The sequence below is a fragment of the Amblyraja radiata genome, chromosome 2, assembly GCF_010909765.2.
Source record: "Amblyraja radiata isolate CabotCenter1 chromosome 2, sAmbRad1.1.pri, whole genome shotgun sequence".
NCBI lineage: Eukaryota > Metazoa > Chordata > Chondrichthyes > Rajiformes > Rajidae > Amblyraja > Amblyraja radiata.
The window spans coordinates 118,797,237-118,809,274 of record NC_045957.1 but is presented as its reverse complement, the minus strand read 5'-3'; the positions used below and the strand labels follow the sequence as shown (position 1 = coordinate 118,809,274).

The 12,038-nt window shown below is 45.9% G+C and overlaps 1 protein-coding gene across 6 annotated transcripts in view; it reads left to right on the top strand.

Annotated features, from left to right (window-relative positions):
* Nucleotides 1–12,038, top strand: part of atxn1 (ataxin 1) — a 222,609-nt gene that overhangs the window by 195,684 nt on the left and 14,887 nt on the right. The window contains exon 2 of one of the 6 annotated variants that reach the window (XM_033014323.1): nt 156–158. The exons of 4 other annotated variants lie outside the window; for them this stretch is intronic. The gene's annotated coding sequence lies outside the window, so the exon portion shown is untranslated. Of the gene's footprint in view, nt 1–155; nt 159–5,587; nt 5,807–12,038 lie in introns of those variants that run through there. One more of the 6 variants, XM_033014331.1, reaches the window with a different exon arrangement.

Here is a 12,038-nt window from a genome sequence, read left to right as displayed (position 1 = left end):
ATTGGAACATGAGGAGCAACCTTTTTTACACAAGCTGCTGAAGGAGTTTGTTGAGGCAGGTGCTATCGCAACGTTCAAAAAACATTTGAACAAGTACATGGATAGGACAGGTTTAGAGGAATATGGGCCAAATGCAGGCAGGTGGGACTGGGTAGATGGTCGGTGTGGGCAAGTTGGGCTGAAGGGCCTGTTTCACCGCCGTATGACTGTGACTCTAAAATCCTGAGGTCATTCAGTTACCATCTCCTTGAAGGAACACTAAGGACCCTTCTTGATTAGTAAGGATGTCAAATGTTACGGGGAGAAGGCAGGAGAATGTGGTTGAGAAGGGATAATCTATCAGCCATGATTGAATGGCGGAGTAGACTCGATGAGCCGAAAGGCATAATTCTGCTCATATTCCTTATGGTCATAGTATCTTGGGCTTGGGTGGTAGAAACAAGGAACTGCAGATGTTGGGTTACACAAAAGGACAACTCGGCAAGTCAAGGGGCTGTCCCACTGTACGAGCTAATTCAAGAGCTCTCCCGAGTTTAAAAAAAGTCAAACTCGTGGTAAGTACGTAGAATGTACGTTGCGGGTACGTCGGAGCTCGGGGCGGCTCTTAGCGGCTCGTAACGCTAACGGCAGGTACTAGGGAAACGCGGTAAGCTCGTAAAGACTCGTGAAGATGATGAAAAATGTCCACGAGAGCCCCGAGTACCTACGAGCGGCCATTACCGTAATTCTCCGAGTTCGAATCGGGAAACTCGAGAGAACTCTTGAATTAGCTGGTACAGTGGGACAGCCCCATTAGGCAGCATCTCTTCAGAACATGGATAGGTTTTGGGTCGGGACCCTTCTTCAGACGAGCCAAACTTTGGGTTGCTGAGCTTTGATTCCTTTCTAGTGTTGAAGTTGAGCCTTTGGGGGTGTTCGCTTTCCTGTCGGCGCAGGCTTGCATGGCATTGGTTTCATCTGACTTTAGAGATCATTGTGGCAGCCACTTTTGTCAAGAGTCAGGAGTGTTTTATTGTCTAGGAAGGAACTGCAGACGCTGGTTTAAACTGAAGACAGACACAAAATGCTGGAGTGACTCAGCGGGACAGGCAGCGTCTCTGGAGAGAAGGAATGGGCGACGTTTCGGGTGGAGACCCTTCTTCAGACATCAGCCCACAGTGTGATATGTCCCAGATAGAACAATGAAATCTTACTTGCAGCAGCACAACAGATATGTGAACATAGTGCACTGTAAACAATGTAATAAACGAGAGAAAAAAAGTTCAGCATACACACACACACACACACACATGCACACATACACACACACGCACACACACACACGCACACACACATGCATACAAACACACACACACATGCACACACACACACGCGCACACACGCACACACACACACGCGCACACACACACACACACACACACACACATACACACACACGCACACACGCACACACACACACACACATACACACACACACACATATATACACACACACACATACGTACACATAAAAAACAAAAAGTAAAAGCACAATAATAACAATAATAGTCTAATAGTTGGCTTGGCGATCGCTTCGCCGAACACCTCCGTTGTCTATTCCTTCAATCCATAGATGCTGCCTCACCCGCTGAGTTTATCTTCCTTCGATTTTCCAGCATCTGCAGTTCCTTCTTAAACAATAATAGTCTATGCAGTTCAGAGCGGATTTCAGGTTGTAATGATCGCTGTAGGAAAGAAACTATGTCATTATACATTATTATTTTCTACTATCATTTGCAGTTTTTAAATCAACTGCGTTATTATTTTGCCATTGATTAGAAGAGAAGTATATTTGAATTTTGAGTGGAGTTCAGCTAAGAGTTTACCATGATTAAAATCCATTCATTGCCGCTCACAACCTTTCAATGTAATAGGAATGTTCCTATGCGGAGAATGTACTTGCAGTTACTTGTTAGCTGATTATAAAATGATTGGGATGTTGTGCACTGGCACCAATGCAGTAGTGACAACATCTATCTATCCATTCATTTATTTATTTTTATTATTTATTTTTATTAGAAGCAATTGTACAAAAAGAAAATAATCGACATAACAGTTATACAATTTTCGTACTGCTTCAGTTTTAACATTTTATAAACTAATAACTAAATTGGGAAAAAAAGAAAAAGGAAAAAAGGGAAAGAAAGAAGAAAAAGAAAAAGAAAAGAAAGAATGTCAAGAAAAACACGAAAAAGAAAAAAGGAAAACCCCAGAACTAACTATGGAGTGAAAGAAGCGGAGATATATCCCACTGCCCTTCCATTCGCCCGCTCACCCGACCCTAACGTCGGTTTTGAGTTTGTGTTCAACCATTACGTGTGGCAACATTTAGATAGGTTTTTAATGCAAGCCTTGTTCACTGTGATGCTGTAACTATTCAAAGGTGTTGGGAATTCATTTTGAGTTTTACCCGTGCATTGAATTCAGGAAAATGCTGCAAAACGATCTGGTCATTTGTTGAGCCTAGGCCTGTACTCGCTGGAGTTTGGAAGGATGAGGGGTGACCTCATTGAAACTTTACCGAATAGTGAAAGGCCTGGATGGAGTGGATGTGGAGAGGATGTTTCCACCAGTGGGAGAGGCTATGACTAGAGGCCACAGCCTCAGAATTAAAAAGCGTTCCTTTAGGAAGACGAGGAGGAATTTATTTTGTCACAGGGTGGTGAATCTGTGGAATTCATTGCCACAGTAGGCTGTGGAGGCCGTCAATGGTTATTTTTAAGGCAGAAATAGATAGATTCTTGATCAGTACGGGTGTCAGGTGTTATGGGGAAAAGGCAGGAGAATGGGGTTAGGAGGGAGAGATAGATCAGCCATGATTGAATGGCGGAGTAGACTTGATGGGCCAAATGGTCTAATTCTGCTCCTATCACTTAATGAACATGGGACTGAATAAGCCGCAAAGTGCAGGAGTAACTCAGCAGGTCAGGCAGCATTCCTGGAAAACATGGATAGGTGACGTTTTGGGTAGGGTCCCGTCCTGAGAAGTCACCTATCCATGTTCCCCAGAGATGCTGCCTGACCCGCTGAGTTACTCCAGCACTCTGTGAAATGTCACCTATCCATGTTCTCCACAGATGCTGCCTGATCCGCTGAGTTACTCCAGCACTCTGTGGCTTTTTTTTTTGTAAACCAGAATCTGCAGCTCCTTGTTCCCACTAATTAAGCCATCTTAGATTTACAAATTGTTATGATTTTTTCCATTTCATTATTTATTTCGCTTTGTTCAAAAAAGATGTATGTCCTGAAGTTTTTTAATCTGTTTTGTTATATGCGATACATGGGGTCATGTAAAACTGGGAATACTATCGATTTGCTGTTTTAAACTTGCCTAGAAAATCCTGAACTTTTTTTTTCTAGTTTAGTTTAGAGATACGGTATGGAAGCAGGCCCTTTGGCCCACCGAGTCCTCGCCGACCACCAATCCCTATACACTTACACTATCATACACACACAAGGGACAATTTACAAATTTACCAAGCCAATTAACCGACAAACCTGCACGTCTGTGGAGTGTGGGAGGCAACCGGAGATCCCAGATAAATCCCGTGCGGTCACGGGGAGAACGTACAAACTCCGTACAGACAGCACCCGTAGTCAGGCTTGAACCCGGGTCTCCGGCGCTGTGAGGCAGCAACTCTACCGCTGCGCCACCGTGTCACCCCATCTATTGCATTGGGCATCCATTTTGTGCATTACACAATAACATTTTATCAAAGATAGACACAAGATGCTGGAGTAAGTCTTTGGTGTAAACCAGCATCTGCAGTTGCTGATGTCTAGGGCGGCATGGTGGCACAGCGGTAGAGTTACTCTCTTACAGCGCCAGAGTTCCGGGTTCGATCCTGACTATGGGCTCTGTCTGTACAGAGTATGTACGCTTTCCCAGTGACAGCGTGGGTTTTCTCCGGGTGCTCCGGTTTCCCCCACACTCTAAAGACATGCAGGTTTGTAGGTTAATTTGGCTTGGGTAAAAATTGTCCCTAGTATGTTTCGGACAGTGCTACTGTATGGGGATGTGTAGGAAGGAACTGCAGATGCTGGGTTAATACTGAAGATAGATACAAAGTGCTGGAGTAACTCAGCGGGACAGGCAGCATCTCTGAAGAAAAGGAATAGGTGACATTTCGGATCGAGACCCTTTTTTAGCCTGAGTCAGGGGAGAGGGAACCGAGAGATATGAAAAGGTACATAAAACAAATGAATGTAGGATATGCGGTCTGAAATATGCAAAATGAAAGATATTGATCTGTCTTTCATTAATTTGTTGTATGCGCATTTACATATCTCTCGGTTTCCTCTCCCCTGATTCTCAGTGTGAAGAAAGGTCTCGACTCGAAACGTCACATATTTATTTTCTCCGGAGATGCTGCCTGTTCCGCTCCGTGTCTATCTTTAGTGTGTGGGGATCACTGGTCGTTGGGCCGAAGGGCCTGTTTCCGTGCTGCATCTTCGAACTAAACTAAACCCCGCTGTTTACTCTTGACTCAATCAATAGACAATAGACAGTCATGAGATGAATTGGTTCATGGACAATATAATCGCCTCAGGTTGCCATGGCGATTACCATGATCATGCTGCCTGCAGCATCCAGTAAACCTATGAGGGAATTTTAAAAATACCACAAATCAACCAGATCACTGAAGACCCACTGAAAGGATTTTCGAATCAAAAAGTTTAAATGACATGCTCTCCGTCTGAATGTATGGGTTTCCTCCCTTTTGGTAAAATAGTAAATAGTCCTTGATGTGTGGGACAGTGCTAGTATGCGGGGTGATCGCCGGTCTGCGCGGACTCGGTGGGCCGAAGGGCCTACTTCCTTCCGCGCTGTATCTCCAAACTGGACCAATCTCGCAAGGAGGACATACATGTTTCCCTCGGGATTGATGTTGTTGTGAGTGCAGTGAACACATAGCGTGCTACATAGGGGCAGTGTGTGACAGCTTGTGCCTTTGACAATAGACAATAGACAATAGGTGCAGGAGTAGGCCATTCGACCCTTTGAGCCAGCACCGCCATTCAATGTGATCATGGCTGATCATCCCCAATCAGTACTCCGTTCCTGCCTTCTCCCCATATCCCCTGACTCCGCTATTTTTAAGAGCCCTATAAATCTCTCTCTTGAAAGCATCCAGACGACCTGCCTCCAAGTCAAGTCAAGTCAAGTCAAGTCACGTTTATTTGTCACATACACATACGAGATGTGCAGTGAAATGAAAGACCGCTCTCTGAGGCAGAGAAGTGTGGTGGGTTCCCCCAGTTGTGAAGTTGATGTTTGTTTATCCACAGAGCTGGTCACGTGGGTGGAGAGCTCTTGTTTAACGAGTGAGTCACAAGTCCTACTAGCAGCGGCAAATGCCAAACCAGTTGCATGACCTCCATCAGTGATTAACATGTCTGTGCAATATGTAACACGCTATGTATAGTACAACAGACGGCTTGGATGCATTGGGTTTGGGGGGGGGTGGGGGGGGCGGGCGTTCTTAATGACACATTGAATCAGTGAGCGAAGTTCAGCCTGTTTATATGCAGTCACCAGAACCCTTGAGAATTTTTATAAGCTGGGTGGAAGCACACAGCAGCCAAATGTTTTTATACGGATCTGTACACTCAGCATACTAATACCTCTCCGTGTCAACAGTGAGGGATTGCCAGTTCTCTCGCGCTGCTTCACCAGCGGGTGCAGTCATTCAGCTTTCTATTTTCTACCAGAGCAACTTCCGGATGCCACCCCGTAACGTTTAATGGACAGACTTTGCACTGTACGGTTAGTAGACGATGCTGGTGGAACTCCGGTGACTTCTGTAACGGGAACCAACGAGCCCGAAGAAGGGTCTCGAGCCGAAACGTCACCCCTCCCTTCTCTCCAGAGACGCTGCCTGTCCTGCTGAGCTACTCCAGCTTTTTGCGTCTATCTTCGGTTTAAACCAGCATCTGCAGTTCCTTCCCACACAATGTAAAATGTGGTGCAGGATGGAGCTCAACTCTTCCTGTTTAGTTTATTGTCACGCGTACCGAGGTACAGTGAAAGGCTTTGAAGCTTTTAAAGTTGAGCAGAGAACGTTATTAATCCCTCTGTATTCTTGGCGTCTTGCGACAAGTTTGTGATTACGATTAATTCATTGCAATCATGCGCCTTTGTTTTGTTTCATAGGCTTAAGGTGAAGGGGAAAAAGATTTGGTGGAAATCTGAAGGGCAGCTTTTTCATACAAAGGGTGTCCGGAATAGGCTGCCATAGTTGAGGCAGGGACTATCACAATGTTGGAAAAATACATGGATAGGATAGGTTTGGAGGGATATGGGCCAAATGTAGGCAGGTGGGATTAGTGTAGCTGGGACTTGTTGGCCGGTGTGGGCAAGTTGGGCCGAAGGACCTATTTCCACACTCTATGACGCTAATTACTTTTGTAGATATTCAGACAAAAATGTGTAGGAAGGAACTTCAGATGCTGGTTTGTACCAAAGATAGATGCAAAATGCTGGTGTAACTCAGCGGGACAGGCAGCATCTCGGGAGAGAAAGAATAGGAGACGTTTCGGGGCGGAATCCAACTTCGGTCTGAAAGAAGAGTGTGGGGGGGGGGGGGGGGAGAGGGGATAACAAATCAAGGCCGGCTACAGATTACCTCAGGAAGGGTGGAGGAGGCCCAGGACAGATAGATCAGTGTAGAAATGGGAAGAGCAGTTAAAGTGTTTGGCAACCGGGAGATCGTGTAGGCCAAGGTGGACCGAAAGAATGGCAGATGCTGGTTTATTTTTATAAAGACACAAAGTGCTGGAGTAACTCAGCGGGTCAGGCAGCATCTGTGGAGAACATGGATAGGTGATGTTTCACAGAGTGCTGGAGTAACTCAGCGGGTCAGGTAGCATCTCTGGAGAACATGGGTAGGTGACGTTTCAGGTCGGGATCCTTCAGCCTGAAGAAGAGTTGCATTAGTTTGATGTGGGTACAAGCACGGTTCTGAGCACACTTGTGAAAATCTAATGGCAATAGCTCTTTAACGATGTTGGCAACCTGCGGGTAGTCACAGCATCATTTCCAAGTTTGCAGATGCAATGAAACTCTGAAAAAGCAATTAACAGTCAGAAGTTATATCTAGTTAGTTTAATTAAGTGTATTGTCACGTGTACCGAGGTACAGTGAAAAGCTTTTGTTGCGTGCTAACCAGCCAGCGGAAAGACAACACATGATTACAATCGAGCCGTTCACAGTGTACTGATACGTGATGAGGAAATAACGTTTAGTGCTAGGCAAAGCCAGTAAAGTCCGATCAAAGATAGTCCGAGCATCACAATGAGGTAGATAATAGCTCAGCACTGCTCTCGAGTTGTGGTAGGATGGTTCATTTGCCTGATAAGAGCTGGGAAGAAACTGTCCCTGAATCTGGAGGTGTGCGTTTTCACACTTCTGTACCTTTTGCCCAATGGGAGAGGGGAGGAGGGAGTGGCCAGGGGTGCGACTGGTCCTTGATTATGCTGCTGGCCTTGCCGAGGCAGCGTGAGGTATAGATGGAGTCAATGGAAGGGAGGTTGGATTTGTGTGACGGTCTGGGCTGCGTCCACAATTCTCTGCAATTTCTTGCCGTCTTGGATGGCGTTGTTCCCAAACCGTGCTGCGATGCGTCCCGATCGGGATCTGCGAGAACGGAGGAGAGGACAAATTGGCGCAGTGGCTCCATGTTGTAAGATTCTGATTTTAGCTCTAAACAAAGATTGAAACTTTTGATTAACGCCTAGGTTTTTCGTGTCAACTTTTCTTTGCTTTTGTTCCAGATGTTTTTACATGTGTTCCATTGCTGGCACAGGGAGAGCCAAGTTGAACTGGCACCAAGTTTCACATTGGCCAGGTTGGCTGGTGTATTTATATGCAAGGCCATCTCATTAATCACCGCAGTCCGAAACAGTTTTGTCAATCTCTTAGCTTCTGACAACAGTGCAATATGCCAAGCAAAATACTCAGCTCACTTTTTAATTGTCTGCAGCAATTAACACTTTCGTGTTTAGTTTAGAAGTACAGCTATATCTCTAAACTGAACTAAACTATTCCTCTCAAGATTTTGTACACATTTTTGTAGTGTTTGACTGCCTTTTGAAATGCCTTTGCTGGTCTATTATGCCAGAATCTTATCTAATCTAGGCATTCATTTATACTGTAAAGTTCCCCTTGCTCTCTGTTTCAACATGCTCGTTGGCAGGCGTGTGCCTATTGGCTTGTACTGAAAATATATTCCTTAACTTAACTTGCCGAGGATGTTGCCAAGACTCAATGGTCTGAGTTATAGGGAGAGGGTGAACTCTCTTACCAAGAGTTGGAGAATCGAGAACCAGAGGACATGGGTTTAGGGTGAGAGGGGGGAAATGATTTAATAGTATCCCACATGTAACTTTTTTTCACACATATGGATGGTGGGTGTACGGAACGAGCTGCCAGAGGAGGTCGTTTAGGCAGGTACTCTATTCTTCGGAGTGCTGGAGGATGAGGGGTGATCTTATGGAGGTGTACAAAATCATGAGAGGAATAGATCGGGTAGACGCACAGAGTCTCTTGCCCAGAGGAGGGAAATTGAGGACTAGAGGACATAGGTTTAAGGTGAGTTTTTTCACACACAGAGTTGTAAGTCTGTGCAATTCTCTGCATCAGAGGGCGGTGGAGGCCGGTTCTCTGGATACTTTCAAAGGAGAGCTAGATAGGGCTCTTAAAGATAGCAGAGTCAGGCGATATGGGGAGAAGGCAGGAACGGGATGATCAGCCATGATCACATTGAATGGCGGTGCTGGCTCAAAGGGCCGAATAGCCTACTCCTGCACCTATTGTCTATTGAGGAGGGAATGATTTAATAGGAACCTGAGGGATATCTTTTTCACACAAAGGGTGGTAGGTGTCTGGAACGAGCTGCCGGAAAAAGTAGTTGAGGCAGGCACTATTGCAATGTTTAAGAAACAATTAGACAGGTATGTGGATAGGAGAGCTTTAGAGGGATATGGGCAAAACACAGGCAAGTGGGACTAGTGTAGGTGGGACATGTTGGTCGGTGTGGGCGCGTTGGGCCGATGGGGCCTGTTTCCACGCTGTCTGACTCTGTAACTTCCTTCTGCCATCTTGCAAGAAATGACAACAAAAGAACCTGGAAGCATTTAATTTTGCCATTCTGCTGAAAATCTTACAGGACCCCCCCTCTTAGAGGTCTTAGTGTCCCCTTTCCCAGAGAATAAAGCTGAAGGAGGATGATCTTTCCCTGCAACCAAACCCTTTCAAAGTGGAAGGAATTGCCTCGTTACATTCCTGTGGCCACTTTCCAGTAACCACATGATAGTACGATGTACAGCAAGCAGTACAGCAAAGTCAATACAACTTGCAACCCATCTCCTTTGCCTTATAAGTCACATTCTTGGTTATAAATAAATCCATATGGTCTTGTAAACTGCTGCTATTCTAGCCCGTTACCCAGTAAAGGCATGTGGAAATGAATTGAACTGTTCCCTCTAACTTCGTACGTTCATGGGTTATAGGAACAGAATTGGGCCACTCGGCCCATCGAATCTCCTCCGCCATTCAATCATGGCTGATCTATCTTTCTCACTCATCCCCTTTGGTTTAGTTTTAGAGATACAGCGCAGAAACAGGGCCTTGGCCCAGCGAGTCCGCGCCGACCAGCCATCCGCGTACGCCAGCACTATCCCACACACGAGGGACAATTTACAATCTTTACCAAAGACAATTAGCCTGCAAACCTAAACGCCTCTGGAGTGTGGGAGGAAACTGGAGCACCCGGAGAAAACCCACGCAGGTCACGGGGAGAACGTACAAACTTCATACCCGTAGTCAGGATCTCCAAATTGGTCTCCAAACCTGAGGAAAGACATTCTTGCCATAGAGGGAGTACAGAGAAGGTTCACCAGACTGATTCCTGGGATGTCAGGACTTTCATATGAAGAAAGACTGGATAGACTCGGCTTGTACTCGCTAGAATTTAGGAGATTGAGGGGGGATCTTATAGAAACTTACAAAATTCTTAAGGGGTTGGACAGGCTAGATGCAGGAAGATTGTTCCCGATGTTGGGGAAGTCCAGGACAAGGGGTCACAGTTTGAGGATAGAGGGGAAATCCTTTAGGACCGAGATGAGAAAGACATTTTTCAAACAGTGGTGAATCTCTGGAACTCTCTGCCACAGAAGGTAGTTGAGGCCAGTTCATTGGCTATATTTAAGAGGGAGTTAGATGTGGCCCTTGTGGCTAAAGGGATCAGGGGGTATGGGGAGAAGGCAGGTACAGGATACTGAGTTGGATGATCAGCCATGATCATATTGAATGGCGATGCAGGCTTGAAGGGCCGAATGGCCTACTCCTGCACCTATTTTCTATGTTTCTATGAACCCGGGTCTCTGGCGCTGTAAAGCAGCAACTCTACCGCTGCACCACCCAATTCTCCTGCCTTCTCCCCATAACCCCTGACACCCTTACTGAAGTGCCTCCTTTAAACCGATGAGAATAGATTTAGGGCGGATACAAAATGCTGGCGTAACTCAGCGGGACAGGCAGCATCTCTGGATGGAAGGAATCAGTGACGTTCCTCTATCCAGAGACGCTGCCTGACCCACTGAGTTACGCCAGCATTTTGCGACTATTCTTGGTGTAAACCAGCATCGACAGTTCTGTAGATGTAGACTAGTCTGAAGAAGGGTCTTGACCCGAAACATCACCCATTCCTTCTCTCCAGAGATGCTGCCTGCCCCGCTGAGTTACTCCAGCATTTTGTATCCGTCTGCAGTTCCTTTCACAGATTGAGGGCAGAACCATGTGTCAGGACTGATTGGAACTGGCTAATCCTGCTATCTTTATTGTTAGGTAAATGATTAAATATAAGGGAGCAAGGAACAGCTGGTATACTTCAAGACAGCTGTGAATCCTTGAGTAAGTCCAATGAGTATTTCATTTCTCGAATGCAGCATGCTAAATAGGTTGTCTGTATTTCTGGCCACAAATACCTTTATGCTGGGTTTTTTTACTACCAATGCGTTCACTTGCCCCCACTGTATGTATGATATCTTTATCTTTAAATCTAGTATTGGGGCTTTAACTTTACATTCTTGAATTTAATTTAAAACGGATATATGAAATCAATTGATTGAGTCGGGGAATCAAGAACAGGGTTCATTAGTTTATGGTGAATGGGGTAAGATTTAATAGGAATCTGAGGAGTAACTTTTTCATCCAAAGGGTGGTGGGTGTATGGAACGAGCCGCTGGAGGAGGTAGTTGAGGCTGGGACTATCGCAACGTTTAAGAAACATTTAGACAGGTACATGGGTAGGACAGGTTTAGAGGGATATGGGCCAAACGCGGGCAGGTGGGACTAGTGTGGATGGGACATGTTGGTCGGTGTGGGCAAGTTGGGCCGCTGGGCCTGTTTCCACGCTGTATGACGAAGAATCTTGGCAGCAGGTACTGCAGCATAAAACAGGCAAGTGCTTGCCCCAACTCGAGCCCTGGCTACATCTGCATCAAACAGGCCAAAGGGTGTATTCATCCCGTAGGCAGCAAGTTTAGTTTAGAGATACACCATGGGAACAGGCCCTTTGGCCCACCAGGTCCACACCGACCATCGATTACCCGTTAACACGAGTTCTATGTTATCCCATATTCTCAGCCGCGCCCTGCACATTCGGGGCAATTTTGGAGGCCAATTAACCTAACGCACCCGGACTAAACCCACACAGTCACGGGGCGGAGGTGCAAACTCCACACAGACAGCGTTTGAGGTCACGATCGAGCCCAGGTCTCTGGCGCTGTGAGGCAGCAGCTCTACCCGCTGCGCCACTGTGCCGCCCACTGGAACATTACAGTTTTGACCACTTCATGTTATGATATAATTGTCTTATTTTTATTTAATTTTATCAACTGTCAGAAATGGGATGTATAAAAATAGATCGGGTAGATGCACGAGAGTCTCTTGCCCAGTGTAGGTGAATCGAGGACCAGAGGGCATAGGTTTAAGGTGT